The sequence below is a fragment of the Lytechinus pictus genome, chromosome 17 (assembly GCF_037042905.1).
Source record: "Lytechinus pictus isolate F3 Inbred chromosome 17, Lp3.0, whole genome shotgun sequence".
NCBI lineage: Eukaryota > Metazoa > Echinodermata > Echinoidea > Temnopleuroida > Toxopneustidae > Lytechinus > Lytechinus pictus.
In genome coordinates this window covers 9,801,502-9,824,482 of record NC_087261.1, presented here as the reverse complement: position 1 = coordinate 9,824,482, position 22,981 = coordinate 9,801,502, and the positions used below count along the sequence as shown (strand labels likewise).

General features: G+C 34.6%; 1 long non-coding RNA gene across 1 annotated transcript; it reads right to left on the bottom strand.

Moving 5' to 3' along the window:
• Nucleotides 1-274: 274 nt before the first annotated feature.
• On the bottom strand, nucleotides 275-18,382 carry LOC129279936 (uncharacterized). The gene is made up of 5 exons (XR_008586398.2): nucleotides 17,889-18,382; nucleotides 8,264-8,370; nucleotides 3,283-3,337; nucleotides 1,485-1,509; nucleotides 275-301 (listed from the first exon to the last, which is right to left on the bottom strand). It is a non-coding gene; the product is annotated as an uncharacterized LOC129279936 (long non-coding RNA).
• Nucleotides 18,383-22,981: the final 4,599 nt, after the last annotated feature.

The following is a 22,981-nucleotide window of genomic DNA, read 5'->3' as shown; positions in this document are numbered from 1 at the left end:
AAGTGTGATTTAGAGTCGTGCTTGATATTCTGACGTGCACATGTGATATGGAACACACAATCTTACTGGTTGGTACGCAGTAGCACTCATCCTCTTCACACGATTTGACCAATGCAGTGATTCATTTTATACCGCATGCAATTGGTCATTTAAGTGCGGTTCTAAGTCACACATATATGCAAACCCCCCCCCCCCCCGAATCTTACTCAATACTGTGAATTAAAAATGTAAATTATTGCAGGAGAGCTTAAGAAAACCAAACCAGCTTCCCTACCTTCTGTGTCTTGTGTATTTGCCAGCACTGTGTTCCGATCCGTCACAACCACGCGATGTACAGTCAATGAAAGAGGGAAGAAAAAGAAACCACATAAACATATATACAAAAGTACATTCCAATACTACTTAAAACATCCACTTGACTAAAGTATTCACATAAATATGTAACACAATATTTTTTCTTCCTTTTATATGGACAATGTATGAATACGATTCTATTACAATTATTCTGGACAATAACAAAATATGAATCCGAATCAGAAATTCTGAACACCAGCCAGAGTTTTGCAGCTTGTATCACAGAGGAATCAGTTGACAAATAAATAAAATTCTATTATAACTTGCATACATCGTGTCCATTTTATTACTAATACTGACATTTTCATAATTACCGGTAGTTTATTTTCCCCAAAGGTTTTCTTTTGTTTCATATTTAATCTATTACACATAGCCCACACACCATAACAGCGTAGATTTAATTGCGTAACCATCTCTAACTACCGTTATGCAAGTAATCCAAATGCATTTAATAGTCCATATATTTATAGGTTTCTTGACAAAATGTCTTAAATAAAGATCAAGAAATAGGGAGGGAGATGAACAAAATAATAATTTTGTTTCCAACTATTTATAATCCCTTGTGAATATCAAGTACAAATATCACGTCGTCAGTCGGCTGTTCAACCTTGCATCTCAACATCTAAAAATCTTAAGAACAGCACAGAAAAAGCTGTATTTAAGAATCATGGTTATTGTTTAAAACAGTCTTCTAATTCCTGAAGCGAACTCTTCCAGGGCAAAAGAAGGTTGCCACTTATGTCATAACTCTAAAATAGAGCCGAAACCAAGCTGTCTCTGTAACATTTTCAGATTTTGAGATTCAAGGTTTTAACAGCCCACTGACGATGTGTGGGTATGCATACATAAATGTACGTGTATATATAATCTTTGTATCATTGAAATATCCATCAGTATATTATTTAAACAAATTATGTCACTAAAGTATATATGCTTGCTTATCACAAAAAAAATAATTGGACAACAAATTAATCAAAGAAAACACACTGATTATAATAATAAGTTTCTCTAGTCAGAATTAGTACCCCCTATTTGGAGGTCCACATTCTACAACCAAGTCCAATGCTTTGCCTCATCTGATGAGGCTCATCATTAAAGCAATTACAATCAAACTGCAATCAATAACTTACCTTTGTGCATCAGGAGGAGGTTCCACTGCATATGAAAGGGGCAAACGATAAACATGAAAAATATTTAAGTACTAGGCAAATGGGGACATTGGCATGGGCATGTGCTAAGGAGGATGAGTGGTTTTAACTTTAAAAAAAAAAGGCTTTTGAGTTTGAGGAGAGTGGTTCAAGGAGGGGGACAGCCAAAAGACTTGGAAGAAGCTAGTGTAGTGGTGTAGAGTTGGAAGGTGATTTTAAAGGTTGAGGATGCATTATATGCACAATTTGAGTGGGTAAGGGTGATTGCTTTGAGTGTGAAATGGTTAAATGGCATGGTTCCTATACCATTTGGGAGTCAGACGTAATGATAAAGCCAATTGATTTCAGGCAAAAATTAAGAGTTTGAATTACTCTTATTAGACTATTGAATGTTAAAGGACAAGTCCACCCCAACAAAAACGTGATTTGAATAAAAAGAGAAAAATTCAACCAGCATAACACTGAAAATTTCATCAAAATCGGATGTAAAATAAGAAAGTTATGACATTTTAAAGTTTAGCTTATTTCTAACAAAATAGTTATGTGAACGAGCCAGTTACATCCAAATGAGAGAGTCGATGATGTCACTCACTCACTATTTCTTTTGTTTTTTATTATATGAAATATGAAATATTTTGATTTTCTCGTCATTGTCATGTGAAATGAAGTTTCATTCCTCCCTGAACACGTGGAATTCCATTATTTTAACATTTTGTGCTTCAGGCAAGGAGGTCCTAATCGTCAAATCCGTAAAAATTGAAATATTGTATAATTTAAACAATAAAAAACAAAAGAAATAGTGAGTGAGTGATGTCATCGACTCTCTCATTTGGATGTAACTGGCTCGTTCATATAACTATTTTGTTAAAAATAAGCGAAACTTTGAAATGTCATAACTTTCTTATTTTACATCCGATTTTGATGAAATTTTCAGCATTGTGCTTGTCTGATTTTTCTCTATTGATTCAAATCAACATTTTTCTGAGGTGGACTTGACCTTTAAAGTAGCTATTTAGAAAAAAAACTGGTGTCTTGATCAGAAGAGCAAGTTTAAACTGGTTGTTATCTTGGAGGTTATTATGATAATCAGGTCGAGAGGATATTACTTTACCATAGGACATAGGAAGGTTATTTCTATATCTTCCTCCATCAAAACAATTTTATGTTTTTGTTTTTCTACCTCGATATAGCTTTGGCGAAAAATCAGGATCTAAACTATTGAACATACATTAAAGAGGAATATCCTGAGGACAGAATTATACATGGCATTAACGAGAAATGAAGATACATCGGGATGGAATACTGTGGGGGAAGGAGGGAGTATTATAAGAGTTGAGAGATAGAGGGAAGGGGAGGGAGGGAGCAAGAATCAGGTGAATTATAAAGGAAAAGCACAAACCTAATAAAGTTACAGAAAGTCCAAATGCATGCAATATAATAAAGATGAAAACAGAATACTTTATAGAACGACAAGAAAAATAGAAAGCAAATGAAGGATGGGAGGAGTAAAATTAGACAAAATGGACAGTAATATGGAATGGATAGTAATATGGAATATAGTAGAAAATGCAGAATATTGCTTTTTATCTTTAAAAATACCATGCAAGTTTTAATCTTAACATGAGATATAGGAAATAAATAGACCCCACCCCCTAAAAAACAAACAGGAAACTAAATCCTCAGAAGAATCTTCATGAAATCAATTAGACTTTCATTAACTCGTTAAGTAAACAATTTGAGCTTTCCATAATGACAACAATAATATTTGATAAAGCCTTACCAGGAAGTCCCTTTGCACTGCTTCTCAGCCGACGCTCCTCCCCATCCCCTGATTCCTGAAGAAGAAATAGAAACAATAACAACAACAGTTGAACAGAATGTCATGGTGCATTAGGGATAATATAAAGGGAGGAGAGTGAATTCACAAGTATGAGAAGAGAAAGAGAGAGAGAGAGCACTAGAGAAAAGGAGAGTGAGTAGGAAATAGAGTGACAATAATAGTGGTGAAGTTTTAATACAGAAAGATAGTGTGTGCACGAGGAGAGATGAAGATATAGAAGATGAAATGAAGACAGAAAGAAATTAGAAAGGGGAAAAAAAGGCAAGAGGGGAGCAAGAGAAAGTGATAAAAAAAAACAGAGACTAGGAGACAGAGAAAGGGGAATTAGCAAAACAGGGGGGTGTTTCACAAAGATTAAAAAAGTAAGACTTAAGTCGCACTTATATGCCGACACGTACACGATATGCAACGTGCGATCTTATTGATAGATACGCAGCAGTGCGCATCCTCATGACACGATCTGACCAATGCGGTCAAGCCTGTCATACCGTACGCAACTCGGTATTTAAGTGCGACTCTCGGGGCCCGTTGCAGAAAGAGTTGCAATCAATCGCAACTCTAAAAATCATGCGCATCTTAATTTTCAACCAATCAACAGCGCGCATTTGGGACTTGCGATTGATTTTTTGACTTGCGTTTAAACGCAACTCTTTCTGCAACGGGCCCTAGGTCATACTTAAATCTTTGTGAAACACACCCCCCAGATATGAAAGGAAAATAAAGGAGGAAAGGAATAAAAGGGGACCAAACAGGTTCTGGATAGTGAGCTCTAGGCAATAGCAAGTCAGGATATGTAGATGAAGAGGAAAAATCAAACTTGAATAGAATGAAAATACAGGCAGGAAGAGAACACAAGTTGAGACATTGTATACTAGTAAAGGAAACAAAATTGAGGGAGAGAATTGGATGATGGATGCATAGGAAAGTTATTGATTGGCCAGCATAATGACATTATTTATAGAGATTTCATCTTACGAATTGCGTCATGTTCTGTCTTGGTTTTATCCCCCATTACATCTTTCTAGGGCAACGGCAGTGACAGAGACAGAAATCCTTGTTGGTTTTTTTCCTTTATTCAATTTCAGCTTTCTTGACTGAATATTCCCAAAACTGGACATTGCTATTCCACCACTGCCAATAAAATATGCAACTAAATGCTAATAGCTTCTAGATCTGCATCTGAATATTGTAAAATAAGTACTTAATCTTTGAAATCTCTAATCACGAATAATGCAGCATTATTGATTACCCTTCTTTGTGAGAAGCCAAGCTGCTTCCACACGACCTACAATGTACTTCAAAGAAATACATTCCTGCCAGGGCTCTGTTTCATAAAGACTAATTTCTTTATCAAGTTTACTACCAGCCAATCAAATTCAATGATTTCAGTAGCTTTTAACTGAAATTGCAAATTTGTTATTATTACAAGTTTAATGAAACAGGACCAGGGATTTAAGTATGACTTACAAGTAGGTCGCTCTTAAATGCCAACGCGTACAAGATATGCAACGCGCAATCTTATTGATTAATACGCAGTAGTGCGCGTCCTCTTGGCATGATCTGACCAATACTGCAATGCCTTTTATACCGTGCGCAAGTAGACTTTTAAGTGCGACTTAAGTCATACTTAAATCTTTGTGAAACACGCCCATATCCCATTAAAAAGGGTGAATTACTTGCTGAAGAAAATGAATGACCTAAACTGAGATTTGAACTCATGACCCGCTAATTGAAAGCTAACAGCATCAACCACTACATCACAATGCTCGTCTCCAAATCAAATTATTCCATATTTAATATGAAAGACCAGCAATAATTTATCTTAATTTCTACTCATATCGCCCCTTTCCTCTCTTTTTCTATTCCAACGTCTGTGCAATAACCAGGTGAAAGAGAGACATTAAATATTCAAAGACTACCTCTTAATTTGCATTTCTAAAATAGCGGGAAATCAAATTAAATGTAACGTAAGAATCATTTATGGTATCGTGTTTCACCAGTCACCAGTGTACCAGCTACAACATATAGGGCACTGTATGAAAATCAAACAGGAGAAAAAGCCCGCTTGATAATAATGATATTAAGAGTGGTTCATGCACATTTTATAAAATTTGTTTTTAGGAACTTTGAAATATTCTCTGCTGGTTCAAGAATATGAGGAACAGTATTTTTGGTTTCAAGAAGGTCTGAAAGGCAGCTATGCTTCTTTTTTTGCCCCACCTTTTATTTATATCTATTCATTCATTTATTATTCATTAATTGATTCGATCATTCAATAAATCATTCATTTACATATTTAATCCATCTAAATTATCAATTTTATTACTGATAGATGTTTTATCTATTCTTAATATCCTTCAGTCAATTTATTATGGTTAATCTCAATAAGTGTTATTTCAAGATGTATACATTAATTCTTTGGTGCATTACTGTCTACATTATCCAGTCACTTTGGCTTGGATTTTACAATGCAATCAAAGCAATCAATTGTAAAAATATTGTAATATTGTAGTCAATGCAATCAATTGTAAAAATTTTGTTCTACGATCATTGCTCAGTTTTGTGTTACGGGCTGCTGGGGGTGTTTCACAAAAATCTTAAGTGATGCGTGCATATATATTGGTCAGATCATGCCAAGAGGACACGCATTACTGCGTATTTATCAATAAGATTGCGCGTTTCATATCATGCACGCGTCAGAATTTCAGTGCGACTCTAAGACGTACTTAAATCTTTGTGAAACACCCCCCTGGAGTTCATCTTGGAAAAAAACAGATCAGGGGCCCGTCTTACAAAGACTTGCGATTGATCCAATCAATCGTAACTATGGAAAGCCAGCAAAGTCAACATATAAAATGCATGTTTGCCCAATTTTTTCTAGATATGAATGTATATCCTAAATTCATTGATTACTGGACAGTTCGGTGTGTTCTCCTTTGTTAACAAAGGACATTTTTCACATTTCCTGTAGAAAAAAATTATGACACTGACAGATATCCATAGAGTTACGATTGATTGGATCAATCGTTACTCTTTGTAAGACGGGGCCCTGGATGGTACAGTATGTAACACTAATAAAGTAGAAGTGCACAGAACCAAGAGGTTGGGTTGACCACCAGCTTCAGACTCACTGACATTCCACTGGTCTCTCAACATAAAACCATTCCCATCACATAGATGAAGATGAAATGTTTGTCGAGCGTGGGTAAAGGGTCGTTTGAAGTGATGAGATGCATACCAGAAATAATGGATAATTGCACTTAGGCATGATTAAAGTGCTCTAAGCATGATTTCATCAAAATATTTCAGACACTTGAGAGTCTGCTTTTAACTCATATGGTTCGGCTGATGAGCGCTGAAGATCATCAGTAGTCAAGCTAATAGCATAAACTCAAATTTCAATCTCAGAACAAAATAACCTTTATTACAACTTTAAAATTCTGCTTTCTATACCAAATTTTATCTTTGTTACACTAATGACCTTGGCATTCAAGAGGTATGATTTTAGCTAAAATTTTAATCCAATCTAAAGCAACAAAAGAATTAATTTACATCTTGATGGAACTGGTATCACCAGCTGATTTGCATCTTGATGCCAGTGAATGTCAGGGAATTTTCTGCTCTCTGGGATAAATATGTGTAGCAGGCTTTGGCATGTTTAAAGTTTATAGTGAAGTCTGCAGCCAACATTTAAAGCAAGTTGTAATTATTTTAGAATATGAAATTACAAACAAGCAAATCTGTCGTATTTGGGATATAACTAAAAAAGGAATGAAAATCAAAATTTTGGTTAGGTGTAATCTTTTTAAAGTTAAGTAAGAGTTAAGTCCAATCGGCTACTAGTCATAGGTACATGGACATGTACTTCCAAGCACTATGACTCGATTCTATTTCTAATTTGGTATTGAATTTGCTTTCCGACGAGTAGGAAGTTTTGCAATATATTCAAACATTCATGTAGAACTTTGGAGGGTATGAAATCCCAAGGTTGAATGTTCGTCCCAAATACCATGATTTTCAAATGGAGTTGCAGACTGGTTATGCAGTGTACGATCAGTTTTAGAGTCATCAATGGCCTTCTACTAAATATGATGAATATGGTGATGATTATAATAACTCTTGTAGGGTGGATACTTCAGCTCTTATGAACTGTTCTCCAAGCGGGCCCTGCATATAAACACAATGTTATTATTACCCTTCTCCACTCTAATTGTGCATGACAAGAAGGCAGAAGGTCCCATTTTCACAAGCCTTTAGTACTACTCTACCAGGGAGAGAACCAATGACCTTCCCTTCTTGAGGCCAGTACTCAATCACCGAGCCACCATGTCCGGTTAACACATTAAAGGGGAATGAAACCTTTGGAAAAAGTGGGCTTGTGTGGAAACAGAAAAATCTAAGAATGAGATCAAAGAAAGTTTGAGAAAAATCAGACATATAATGAGAAAGTTATGAGCAATTGTCTATTGTGATCAAATGCTATGGAGATCCTCCCATTGGCAATGCGACAAGGATGTGTGATGTCACTTTGATGGGCTATTAAATGCCCCAAAAATGTTTATTTTTGCTCCTTCTTATGATGATACAAACTCTTCATCCATAACGTATTCTCTGAAAATCTGTATTACATGCCCTCCAACAGAAAGAATGCATGATCTACTGATTAATGTGATAAAAAGGTAATTTTAATAAGTGAAATGTATACATAAGGAATGGCAAATTTGTTCGCAGGTGACATCACACATCTTTGTCGCATTGCCAATGGGAGGATGTACGTTACAATACTGATCTAAATTTCAAATGTTCATAACTTTCTTATTATATATTCAATTTTTCTCAAACTTTTGTTGATCCATTTCTTTGATTTTTCTGTTTTTGTACAAGAGCTCTTGCTCCAAAGGTTTCATTTTACTTTACATACCCGAACCATGTCGCCTGTAGTCCCCTCACAGACTGGTGAATCAGATCTCTCTGCTTTCCCCTTCACTCTTGAATTATTCACTCCGCTTGAATTCAGATTACCATTCTCTGCAAAAACAAGATTCAGCAAGGGGAAGAAAAAAAACCCACAATCAATAACTCATCACAGATAATTTCTCACATATCTTTGCTACTGAGGCTTTGTAGTACAGTACTTGTTAATGAGGGATTCCTTGAATTGTTTTGCCACAATGATGTCAAACGCAGACTCAACGTCATTGGAGACGTCAGGATAAGATGAGTGGGATTTGGTATACTTATGGAAACTTGCATTTATTTTTACAATACATTCATTCATTCTCATATCGACAAGTACATGTATATTTGAAATTTAATTCATGTGGGAAAATTAAAAACCATATGGATGAATTAAAAGCTAGGAATATCAAGGTTATAAATGAGCACTGCATACCAGTACATGAAATTATCACTGAATAATGAATACTATTTAATACAACATGAAAAAAAAAATCACATGCAATTAAGATTTCAAGGGGCAAAATGCATCTGTCTTTTACAGTAGTAAGTAATTTAAAAGGACTTGAACTGTGTTAACCCCTTGGATTCAGAATTCTTTAATTCCCATAGACTTTGTACAGGTACCACTTGGATCCCGTAGCCTACAGGTTAAAACATGACTGCAGTCACACTCGAGAAACTTATTACATTACTTTCAATGACATACCATGCACAGGTTAGAGTCCTTTTTGTTGGTGTGACTGTGATATTTAGTGCCTTTTCAGAGATTCTTTTAACACCATATCAAAAGGACAATAATATTAGCATAATGTCTTGCAAGATCTTTTTATACAATGTAAGAGGAAAGAAAGCAGATGGGGAGGGGTAGATAAACATTCAAAAGTTATGCAAGTCAAAACTACAGGTAGCTGCAGGTTTGCTGCAAGTCGATCATTTTAATACCAGAATATTTTGTACTGATGGAATATTTAAGATATGTACATGTAGAACCTTCAAGAGCTCTAGTGTGGGTAGGAGCATTCAAAGCTGCATAATAATCATTCTCATAAATCATCATCACTATCACTATCACCACCACCACCATCATCATTATATCACCATCATCATCATATTATCATCATCATCATTATCACCATCACCATCACCATCATCATCATCATCATCATCATCATCATCATCATCATCATCATCATCAACATCACCATCATCATCATCATCACCACCACCACCACCACCATCATCATCATCACCATCATCATCATCATCATCACCACCACCACCACCACCATCATCATCATAATATCATCATCATCATCATCATCACCACCACCACCACAACCCCCATCATCATCATCATCACCATCATCATCACCACCACCACCACCACCATCATCATCATCATCATCATAATCATCATCATCATCATCATCACCACCATCATCCATATAAGTATCCATATAACATCATTATAATCATTATCATCAATATATTTATCATTATAATCATTATCACACAAATTGCCAAATTTGAACACTTTTCAGGAGCACAAACATCATAGTGCTCAACCAAAGTGCAAGCGATGCTTCTCATATGAAATAAAATATGAACTATATAAAAAAATATCTTGAGATGAAAAATCTTATTTGTTCAGCCTTTTTAATATTCTAAATGTACATGTACATTCCCGAAGAAATATAAACCTCCTAGGCTTGTGTATACATACAGGGGTGTACAGACAAACTTGAACCCCTCCAAAAATTATAAATTCATCAAAGCACCACTGAAAATCAATATCAATATTCATTCAGCAGGGGGACACGATCAAATAACATCGCGGCCTTGAAGAGAATGCATATCAATCGAACTCGAGCCTTTCATCTTTAATAAGTCAGAAGAGATATTAGACGAAACGTTCAACAGACAAAGTCATATGAGTTGGTTCATCTAATCAGGCCCATGAAATATATCTTGGCAATTAGGCCTATTGGCAATTCTGTGCTCTACATGTATGTTGGTACATATAGGTTCTTGACTATCAATTCCAAGATAAAATCTATTTCCGGAGCCTGGTTCATAAAACTTTTTTGGATAACAAATTTGCAATACCAGTTAAAAGCCACTAAAATCGTTCAATCTGATTGGCTGATGGTAAATTTCTTACAGAAATGTTGAATTCATTCTTATATTATAACAAATCTTTATGACAATGGACTCTGGTTGTGAAATTGAAAAAAAAGTAGGAACCATCTCAAAGTGATTGTGAAAGAAAAAAAATTGAAAACATCATTTTGTACCTAAAATTTGTCATACAAAGAAGAAACAATGATTATGAAAATAAAAGCAAAACTTGGTTGTTTTCACAACAAAGATGAGGCTTGTCAAAGTTTAATTCCACGCACCATGGGGTTCTGCCCTTTTCATTAATTCTCATCTGTCCCAAGTCATCTTTTTTTTCCCCTTTCAACCACCACTCAGGATCCCAGACGCATTATTCAGAATGCGCAGGAGTACACACAGAGTGTGTGTATGTGCTCAGTCTGTGTGTGTGTATCTGTCTGCGAGCCTTCAACACACAAACCTTCTTTGTGTGTGCTGTGTGCTCAAACAAAGACTAATATATAATGCTGTGAGCTGAGTGGCGCGTGCCAGGCTTGTGGCCCTAAGATAATGAGATGCATATAAAGATGCTAGCCCAAGGGAAACCAGGGAAAAAAGAAAGAAAGTTTTTCCGCTCTTTGTTCCATGCATGTATGTTTTGTCAAAGATATTGCTCCGCCATCAAGTGCAATGCATATGAGCCATGCAAAATGTTTTTGGTGTCACATATGTTTTCAAGTTTGAAGGAATTTTGACAGAAAAATGCATGTAAACATTTAAAGTTTTTCAGCATATATCCTACATGTACATGAAGCATGCGATAATTGGTATCTTGAAAATTCAAAATCTTTAATCTTGCTTGATACAACATTGTCAAAGTTCAATGACCCATCGTGACCTTTGACCCTGATCATGTGGCCTGAAACTCATTCAAGATTATCAGTGAGACCTGATTATCCTAATACTTTCACTTTCATTACATTTGAAAAACCTAAACTTCTAAAGATTTCAATGTTGATAGCCCAACATTGTCAAAGTTTATTGACCCTAAATAACCTTTGACATTGATCATGTGACTTGAAACTCACAGATAAAAATAATCGAGTGCAGGGAGCTCCAAGCCCATTTTCAAATCTAAGAGCAAAATATAACAATAAAATACAACATCCTTTATGATCAAAACAGTTATCATTATGAAAGTATTATGGGTAAATCATCTAATTCAGTCTTAATACTTGTACAGAACTTGCATGTTACAATGAATCTTGAATAACACAAACCATTACATTTCTAAAATAACTTCATGAATTCATCTTTGTTCAACTACTTCATAAATAAGTTTGAAAAATATTGAAAATGCAGGTATTATTCTGAGAGTTGTTTTTGCACTGTTAAACTAATTGCTTTTCTAAAGCTGTGGTTATTGATTTTAATCTTTGATTTATCCTACTAAAATGATTTTATAATACCAGCAAAACAAATTTCTATTGAAACATGGTCGAACAGATTTGAGAAGAATTTGAAGAAAGGAAGTTTTCCAGCTCAAAGAGTATCAACAAGGATGTAAGTATAGTCGCTGAATAATCACTGAGATTTAAATGAAATTAAAAAACCACAGAAAAGCTGTGATATGGTAAACTAGCTAGATACAAACTTTTAAAGTTCTTTGGCATTATGGTACTCAACTATAAAAATAAATGCACATTAGGAATAAAATATTACTTCTTCTTCATTTAAATTTGGTGTGGTTATAATTTTTACAAAATTATGTGGTTACCTTGATAAAACAAGAAATCAACAATTAAGCAATCCCCATGGATTAAACAAATAAAAAAAACACGTTTTTAAAATGATTAAAAATGTTTGTACTTTAGGAAGAAAAGAAGCAAATGGGAAGAAAGATATCAATCACCTTATATTACATGTAGATCTTCGAATTCCAGTAAACAATATAAAATATTTTTTCATAAATCATAAAATGTTATTTATTACATGTACACGTACATGTATATGACATGTATAATTAATTGATAAGCATTATTTATTGCCCCCTTGTTTACTATCCCCCAAAACAAATATATCAAACATGAAATAGGGAGATTTGAGAAAGATAATAAAAAAAATCACACAGGAAGAGAATTGAGAAAAGAAACAATATGATAAATGCTATTAAAGAAAAGAGAGAAAAAAAGAAAAGTACATGTACAGCAGAGAGAAAAGACAAATATAAAAAAAGTAACAAAAATGTTAAAGCAAGTTAACAGATTTCCTGAAATTCATGGGATATGTGATATGATACTCAAAACAATGATGAACTTCTTGTATATTTAACAATCAAAGGAAATCAAATGAACATGATGATAAGCTGCAAAAGATTTGAAAGACATCTACTTGTTATACAACAAGCAATTTCAAACTGACAAACTCAATAGAATGCAAACATTTTAAGATACTGATTAAGCAGACAAAATAAACACAAACAAAATGAATAAAGGAGAAAATAAAAAACGAACATTTTTGAACAGATACATGCAATATTAAGCAAAAAGACACATACATGTAGAGAAAAACTTTTAAAAAAAAGATAATACCATAGATGAAAAAGAACGAAAAGGGGAAAAGAATCAAAAGATAAAAATATCAAAATTAGAAAAAAGAGAGAGAAAAAAATTCACTCAAAAAATATGTGCAAAATAAAACAAGTATATGAAGACTGGAGAAAATGGAGGAAAGACAAAACAAAGAAGAAAATAATCTTAGCAAAATATGAGAGTTGCCCAAAATTTAAGTATACAAAGAGATTATAAACAGAAAGGAAAATGAGAAAAAAGACATATTCAATAAAAATATATATTTCAAAAGAAAGCAAAGAGAGGACAAAGAATAAAGGTCAAAACAGAAAAATAATCTCATATGTACACGTACATTTTGACTGAATTAAACAAGAGGTAAACAAAAATTATACAAGCACAAGAAAAAGTAAAAAGGATGGGGGCAGAACTATGAAAGAAAGAATTGCAGAAAAAATAGATAGAATAAAGTGACGACAGTAAAAAGAAAATATGATTAGAATCAAACTTAGCTGGACACATAAAATGTTATAAATCAAAACAGAGAAATAGAAAAAACAGAAACTGATAGAGATACCTGCAGAAGAAAAAGGGGAGATGAAAATGGGTCTGGGGATTGTTTCACGAAAAGTTTCGTCAGCGATCTTCACTGACCAACTTGCCGTTAGCCAATCAGATGCAAGGATTTCCAGTAGCTTATAACACTTGTGAGTGAAAATCCACTATGACCCGTTTCATGCAATACTCCCCTGGCTTGCTGAGCCAAGGGTCGCACATTTGATCAACAAAAGACACAAAAGAATCTCCATCCCAATGGGGATCTCATAAAAGGGGACTAATGCACGCCACAGTGGCAGCAATGAAATAGGCACGTGCCAGAAGCGCTGACATGCGGACAGCCCCCCATGCATTCATCCTCGCACGCGCACAATAGGAGAGAGGGGGAAAGAGTCCTTGCTATTAGCCTAAAGGATAAGATCAATTACCTTAGAGAATGATTATGCAAATGAAACCATTTTTAGGGATGAGAGGGTATTGGTCTTATAATTGCTCTCTGTTGTCAGAAGTGATCTATTGAGGAGGGGGGGGGGGTGTCAAGAATATTCCAAATCACTGAGAGACAATTATTCCTGTGGAGTCCTAATGTTAATATGTTTGATGGCATTCTTCTGCAATCAAATTTCAATCATCTCAAAAGGAGATTAGATTTCTGTTTTAATTGGTCAAAGTTCACATACCTTTGTTTCTTCTGTACACCAGAAACAAGAAATCTACACTCTTACACATATTTTCTTGGTTGTCTATGTGAAAAACAATCAGCCCCCCCCCCATACATGTACCCCTTTTTTTTTTTACACACTACACACATCATAGCCACATCTGTAATACTGTACATGCACCTGTACATGTACATCATTGCCAATCGCATTTTCATACAATGTATTTTTGAGGTACCAGGCATTAGTATTATCATGGATTATTTTCCTGCTCATGAATGTAGAATTATTGGAATAAATGAGGGGCTGTTTTACAGCTAAATATGGGCTATTTTGGACCTTTCAGGGATAAAATGCCAAAATAGCCCCAATGTACTTTTGCTCCCATGTGTTACTACTAACAGGGTTTTTGTTATTCAAGATGATCTAAAATTAATGATTTTGAAGCTCGTTCACTAAAATCCCAACAATGGAATATTCAACTATCAAATATGGATCGTTTGTCAATTCCAATTATTTTGTTTTGCTTTTTAAATTTTAATCAATAAATGAGAATCGATGATAACTGATATCAAAGACACTATGTTACTTTTAAAATATTGGGCATGAAAACAGACTCTCCTCATATTTGCACTTTCCAAAAATGGGAAACAAACAGACGTGACGCAAAACCATGAAGTAGTATGATATCTAAGCTACATGTATGTACAATCATAATTAATGCACATACATTGTACATGTATGAATTATTCAAGGAGAGTTTTATAATTGCTTTGCTTCACAATAAAATGGCCTTCATAATGATTTTAGCTCTTAAAACATGGCCACAGGTTTATGCAGTCAAATACAAAGTAGTCTACTAAAATGGCAAAATTACATTCCATGAGCTTTTACATGTATTTCTTTATTTTCTCCAGCTAAGAATAAGCCCTGGCTGTAGAAGCATCAAAATTAAAGGGGGATGTAGGGGCGGATTCAACTGCATTTAACTTTAAAATGATGTGAAACTTAACATGACAAATTCACTTTCAAACATCCAATATTGATGAAAAATTCAGTGATATTTTCCCCCACTATTTACATGTAGTTTGACTTATTAAAATGAACATGTTGATGAAAGTGAACTTGGCCTTAAAAGAATTTCCTCAATGTTAAACATGAAAATACATCAGATAAATTCTTAATCTGAGAAAATTAGAATTTGGTGAGGGATGCCAACACAAATGCTCTGATCAAGATACTATATAAATAATGAAATTGAAATCAATCATGAAGCATCATATATCAACAAATGAGTATACATGTAGCTGTGAAGAATTCACCATTGTGTAATTTTTGTAAAACTGAACCACAAACTTTAATACACTTATTCTGTTTATGCCCTATTGTTTCTAAATTTTGGACGGATGTAAATACTTGGTTGAATTTTCACAATATAAGTTGTCACAAATTTTCAAAAATTGATATGTATTTTGGTTTTCCAAGTAAGTTTCAACATCTTTCAAACACAATAATTTTATTTGCAAAGTACTTAATTTTCAGAAAATGTCAAGGACAACTTTCGTTAGCTTTATTCATAAATGAGTTGAAATTTGTTGAAAATGTTGAAAAGGGCAAGGAGATGTTACATTATAAAAAATTGAGACCTTTTACTAATCTTGAACTAAGTTGAGACTTGCTTTTATTTGTTATGTATTAATGATTTACTTTATCTTCATTCCAATGAATATTGATGTATCTTGATGTGTCTTGTTGTGCACAATGAAAATTGTACATATATTTTGTTTTATTGAAGCAATAAAGATTTAAAAAAAAAAAAAAATCATGAAGCAAAATACTTATCATAACCAGGCTATTAATGAACTGGAAAAGTGAGAAGAAAACGCAGGGGAAAAGTTTGTTTTTCTAAAGCGCATTTCATAGGAGGATGATAGAATGACAAAGACTTTTTATCAAAAAGAAAATGAATAGCTTCCTAGTTTTTCTATTCTTTTTTTTAATACAATGTTTACATCAATGAAAAAAAATGAATATAAGTCATTGTACAGCTTCCAGTTTTTACTCCCCTTTTTCAGAAATATGAGATAATTATAAAAACATTGCACTTGGAAGAGCTCTTACACATGTACTGTATGTACATGTAATATTCATAGCATGTATGTATACATAAATAAGGGTTGATCCAATAAGATTGAATTCAAAAATATAAATACAAAAAAGATTGAATTCAAAATTAGAATTTCATGTCATATGCAAATAGAGTATAAAGGAATGTACACAAGCCTCTGTATATACAGGCAGACTTTTTATATTTGAAGTGGGGGGAAATATATACTCTAATGGAAAGCTACTACATTTTTTTATAAAAGCTAAATAAAAAAAACCCATCTACATGTACATGTATGCGATTTTAATACATTTTACTACCAGTGAAGTAGTTTATTGTACTACGGTTATTTCAGATCCTTGATAATAAAAACAAAACAAATTATACTCTCATTGCAAAGCTAATACACTTTTTTTAGAAAGCTACTGTATAATATGCTATTTTAATCAATTTACATGGATTGCCAGAAAAGTGGTCTGAATATTATCAATATTTATGTTTTCCAGAGTTTAATCAATGCATATAGAAACCTACATGTACATGTACAACCATGGTTCATTTTATAATTTTGTTGCTTGCTTTTTTTGTGGTATATCAGGCAAATGTTTCATAAAAAACACAAAATGAAATGAGAAAAGCTGCAGCAATGTCAAAGCATTCATTATAAAAAAATACTGAAAACCTCATTAACATGTATTATTTTTCTAAAGCAAAATACTCAGCTGATAATCAACATGTAGTGTTTTATTTCAAATGGCATCAGATAATGGTATTAAAATTATCAAAAACTTCATAAAAAAATAAGAGCCAACCCAAATAACCCAAAATTTCCTTCAGTTGTATCAAAATGGTTTACCTCCATTCTCTTTTAAATAAAAAAAAATAAGTTAGCATACTTATTTCATTTTATTATTTAGCAACTGTATTCACAATGGAATTTCATTGAATACATTTATAACTGACTTTGTTTAATAATAAAAACTTTGTGATATTTTAAAAGGCCTTCTTATGAACAAGTCATTAGAAGCAAAGAATATTTGAAATTAACCATTTTGTTGTAGGTGTGATTAAAACTCCACGCATGAGTCATAAAACCATCCTACAGATTAAAATGGTAGAGCTAAAAAAAAAAATCTGAACAATATGGGACACACCAGACCATATTCCGAGAGGTGCTACGTCAATCTCCATGTCATAATTAACGACCACACACACTCCTAGAACACACAGAGATCTCAGGGAGAACTCGCCAACCAGCCTGCATCAACTAACGAAGAACTACTAACAACTCCGCCAACACCCTTCCATTAGACTTCCCACTATGTGCTACTAGTTCACCATACAGCAAAAGAGAATGGAGTTCGTTAAGTCAAACGAGATACACGCTCCACGATCTCCCACACACACACACGCATCGAAGCATGCCATGCTATGAGTGTAGGTTGTGTGTGTGTGTTTGGGCAAGTGTATGATATTCGTAGACCCCATGCACCTGTACGATGGCGCATATTAGATACTGCACAACCACCACGCATCAAAACTCATCACTTAAAAGCTGACTTGTACTAAACTCTACAGACTCATCTCCCATCTCACCTCAGCGGAAGGCATCCATTCTGTAGATCCCAACTGGAAGAGTAAAAGCAAAAATCCTCCAAAAGTTTGCTCATCCACGTCAAAGCACGCACATTACTATCCAAGGCTTGCATTAAAACAAAAAAGTAATACTTTGCCGACGACGAGCCTCCCACTCACTTTCCTGCTCGGTGTCGGTAATAAGCATCCACTAGTGGCGCACAAGTAGAACTTTGTGCGGAGGACTAAAAGCTTCTTCGTTACTCAGTTTGTGTCATCCTCCCTCCCTCTCTCTCTCTCTCTCACTTTCTCTCCCACTCCATTTCCTTAACTTTGCTCAAACAAAGAGAGGAGCATGCCAGGCATCATTTAATATGCACAGTGGTTGCGGAGTGTTCCAAGAGACGGAGAGGTGGGGTGGACGGAGGGTGGAGTTTGAGCATCAGAGATGGAGATGAAAAGAACAGGCCCATCTCCGTAGAAGCAGTAATAATAATAACACTCATTCCACGGACAACTAAGTATGGCTTAGATAATAACTTGGCAATAACTGTGTTGGGAGTGTTCCATTGTGTGAGCGGGGGTGACAGGTGGCCATGAATGGATGGCCTAATCTCTAGTATTTAATTGGAATACATTGGGCAGACAAAGCCCTTGTGGTGATGGTTGAATAGATTGCGGTACGAGATAGGATGTCGGCAGCATAATGCATTCAGGATTTGACAAACGACACCAGAAATGAAAATGTATGGATCTCTATCACTTTTTTTCAGTATTCCTTAGGAAAAGACTAGATTTCTAGTTCTATAAATGCTGTTTGTATTTTTTTTCACAGCAGATAAAATACAATGTATTATTTTCATTGCAGTGATAACATCAACTTTGGTATCTGTACCAATATAGTTTTGCCTCTTTAAAGAATTACGAATATAAATTATGTTAGAATATCAATATTTACATGTATTTCTTCCATGCTTTGGGTGATTTTACATTGACAGGTATCTTTGTCTATGAACCCATTCTCATTACCACCCTAAAACTAGTTTAGTGGAAATCTAGTTTTAACATGTAATGAGAACGGTCAAAGCCGTCTTGGAGGCCGTTCTCATTACGCTTTCTAAAACTAAACTGGAAACTGGTTCAGAAACCAGTTGGAATATCGCTTTGCTAGCGTTCCTACTTGATCACACAAAAGTGGTTTTTTAAAATCACTTCACGTAAAGCCATTTTGTTGCTATGGACACGCTCTCAGTGGGGTGACACGTTTCACACGAAATTTGAAACCGCAGCGTAGGCATTCTACACCTGTCGTGTGGTGTAACGCGCTCAAAATGTGCGAAGATCGCTTCACGAAGAACGGCTGTGTCCTCACTTCCGCGAAAACCAGTTTACCGAGGCAAAGCACTCTTGAAAACTACATCGCAAGGTGGTTTTCTGAACTGGTTTGAAAGATCACTTCCAAGACCGCTTCGACCATTCTCACTACGCGTTAAACTACATGTAGTTACCAGTAAACTAGTTTTAGGAACGTAGTGAGAACGGTGTCTTTGAAGCGATCTTCCAAACCAGTCTGGAAAACCACCTCTTGATCATGTAGTTTTCAAGATCGCTTTGCCTCGTTAAACTGGTTTTAGCGTAAGTAAAGGCACAACCGTTCTTCGGGAAGTAATCTTCGCACATTTTGAGCGTGCTACTCTACACACTGTGTGTAGAATGCCTATGATGCTTTACGTGAAGTGGTTTTGAAAAACACTTTCAGCTGATCAAATGGGAACGCTAGCAAAGCGATCTTCCAAACTGGTTTCCTGAACTGATTTCCAGTATTAAAACTAGTTTTAGAAAGTATGAGAACGGTGTCTATTATTCAAATCTGTTGGGACCAGAGAAGTCTGTTTGAATTCATAGAAGAAATTTAACAATAGAGAAGTTCGAAGATAACATATGTTTTGCATAATCTGACCTAAAAAAACTGCGTCTCGGTGAATATTCAATATGAAAGGTTGGCTTATATGCAGGTTTACCTCTACATCCAATTTTCTTTTTAAAATGGGTATATTCAATCTGGAACCCGATTTAAAGATAAATACCAGTTGTGGTAACGATCTCAAAATGAGTTCGAACAGAATCCAATAAAATGACCACCCAAGTGTTTGTGTTTGTATGTGTGAATTAAAAAATATGTGCCACATGGCTCTAGAAAAAAGAAAGTGTAATTGTCGAGAAATTAGCAAAATAAGCATGAAAATCCATAAAATGTCAGGTATTTTTTCCAGACAATATTTATACACTATCCCACATATGCCTTTATGTGTTAGTGATCATCAGAATTATACAATATTGATTTCATTAAATAAAATCAATTTTGTATAATCTGTGACTTCTTTGTACTTCCCCGTTCGTGAATTCATTTCATTTTGAAACAAACATTCATTAACAAAAACAAGAAAAATATTTTGAGAAGACGGAGAAATAACGTGTTTACGTGGCAACTTTGTTCTCTGTTAGTAGCTAAGCTACAAGATGCATATACATGTACAGTCTGCCGCCCTCTATATGGGTCTCCTAGCTTAGCTCACTAACGAAAAAGAGAAGATGGCCAAGTAGACATCGGCAGATTTTTCCCATCTTCTCATCATATTTTTCTCGGTGGTCATGATTGGTAAGACTGAATAAAACATACTTAATAATTATGTTATTAAAAGATATTCAGAAGAAGAAAATGTTCAACTATTTGATATGCATTCGCTCTGACTCAGGCCTGGGCTGTAAAAATTTTGAGGACAGCTCAGTAAGTGCCTAGAAGAGTTCTTTAGGAGACTGTTTTCAGAGAATATGAAGATGCCACAATTGCAACATGTACAGCTTTTTCTAAAATGTCCTATTTTTTTTCTACTTTGAGATCCTGTAATAACGGCCAACCAATAAGTACTGTCCCACCCTACACTGTTTGTACATGTAGCATAAAATACATTATCAAAATTGGCAATGCCATTATCACAACAAATCCCTTGCTTAAAATGCAAATTGGCAATACATCAATTGAATTTTGCAAACTATTCATTTTGACTAATAATATGTAATCAAACTGTATGAAACAAAAACCCAATTAGAGAACCAACCAGAGAAGAAAGAGTTCCCAGGACCAAAATCCAATTGAAACCAGTTGGATTTCCAACTGGTTTCAATTGGTTTCAATTGGTTTTAACTGGTTTTAACTGGAATTTAACAATTTCCAGTTGAAACCAATTGAAACCAGTTGGGCAACTGGAAATCCTAACTGGAACCAGTTGGGTAACTGGAAATTACTTCCAATTGGAAATGATTTCTAACTGGAAGCAGTTGAGTAACTGGAAATCCCAACTGGAACCAGTTGGGCAACTGGAAATCCCAACTGGAACCAGTTGGGCAACTGGAAATCCTAACTGGAGCCAGTTGGGTAACTGGAAATGACTTCCAACTGGAAATGATTTCTAACTGGAACCAGTTGGGTAACTGAAAATCCTAACTTGAACCATGCAGTTGTGTAACTGGTACCAATTGGTTGAATTGGGTAACTGGAGAAGACTTCTAACTGGATAGATGGGTAACTGGAAATGAATTCTAATTGGAACCAGTTGCATGGGTAACTGGAAATAAAACTGGAACCAGTTGGGTAACTGGAAATGATTTCCAATTGGAAATTTTCCAGTTACCCAACTGGATCCAATTGAAACCAGTTAATTTGCATATTATCTGCCAGTGTGCACAGATTAATGTTTTATGAGATTCATCATCATTAACAATGTATCTATCTAATTCTTTTCAATTTCAAGTACCACACTTTTTAAAGATAAGTATTTAGAATACTTATCAGTGAAAACCATGTTCATAAATGTTATAGATTATAATTAAAACAGATTAAAGGATAATTAGTACACCACTAACTGTTACCAAATTACATCAAATAAAAATACATATATTTGAAGATCTTCCATATAAATATATACATATAAAAGTCTGTATTTTATCAATGCCCTTTACATTGGTATTAATAGACATATAACATTGCTTCTATGTTGGCATGAGCAATAGTTAGTGCAAATGCTAATTAATTTGTAACTAATGAAGTTCATTCCAACTGGAAGTTCCAATTGGATCCAGTTGGAAACCAATTGGTTTCAACTGGTTCCAGTTGAAACCATGCAATTGCCTCCAATTGGTTTCAACTGGAACCAATTGACACCAGTTGCCTCCAATTGGATTCAATTGGTTTTAATAGGGAAATTGGAACAACTGGAACCAATTGACACCAATTGCCAACTGGTTCCAGTTGCCCAATTGGTTTTAACTGGAACCAATTGGCAACTGGTTTTCAATTGGAACCAATTGGTTTTAACTGGAACCAATTGGCAACTGGTTTTCAATTGGAACCAGTTGTTCCAATTTCCCTATTGAAACCAGTTGGCCAACTGGTTTCAATTGGTTTTGCCCTAATTGGTTTTAACTGGATTTTGGTCCTGGGTTTGATGAGAGGATCAGCATAAAAGCAATATCAAAATCCGTTTAATATTTATAAGTTATGGGCACATGTTTGAATAGTCTTGTGGTATCCATGGGAATCCTCAAATTGGTATACACGCTTCAAAATCCCTGATTTTGTGTACAACTCTCCATTCGTTTTGTATACAAATTTCCAGATTTTCTCCAAAACCACATCTTGCCTCCTTCTGAGCATAACATATGTCATAGGAAAATATAATTCACACCACATATGTCAAGGTCACAAGGTTATGATAAAAAGATGTAAAATAAAGGAGGAAACCTGGTAATTTGTGCACAAAACAAATGGGGAATTGTCCACAAAGTCACCCATTTTGAAGTATGTTTGCCAAGGTTTTTTAAACATCCATACCATAAACCAATATCTATAAAACTTTTAGATTTATACTCGCATTTTCCCTTTCCAATAAGATTGATTCACTTATTGGGATTACATGTAGGTTCCCTTTAATGATGTATCTAAAGAATATTGGTTATTACCAATTTGAGGAGTAAACGCAGATTATTCAGAAACACAATACAGATCAGTATTAAAAAATTAAGAAAACTGAGTATGTGTACCCACAACATATACA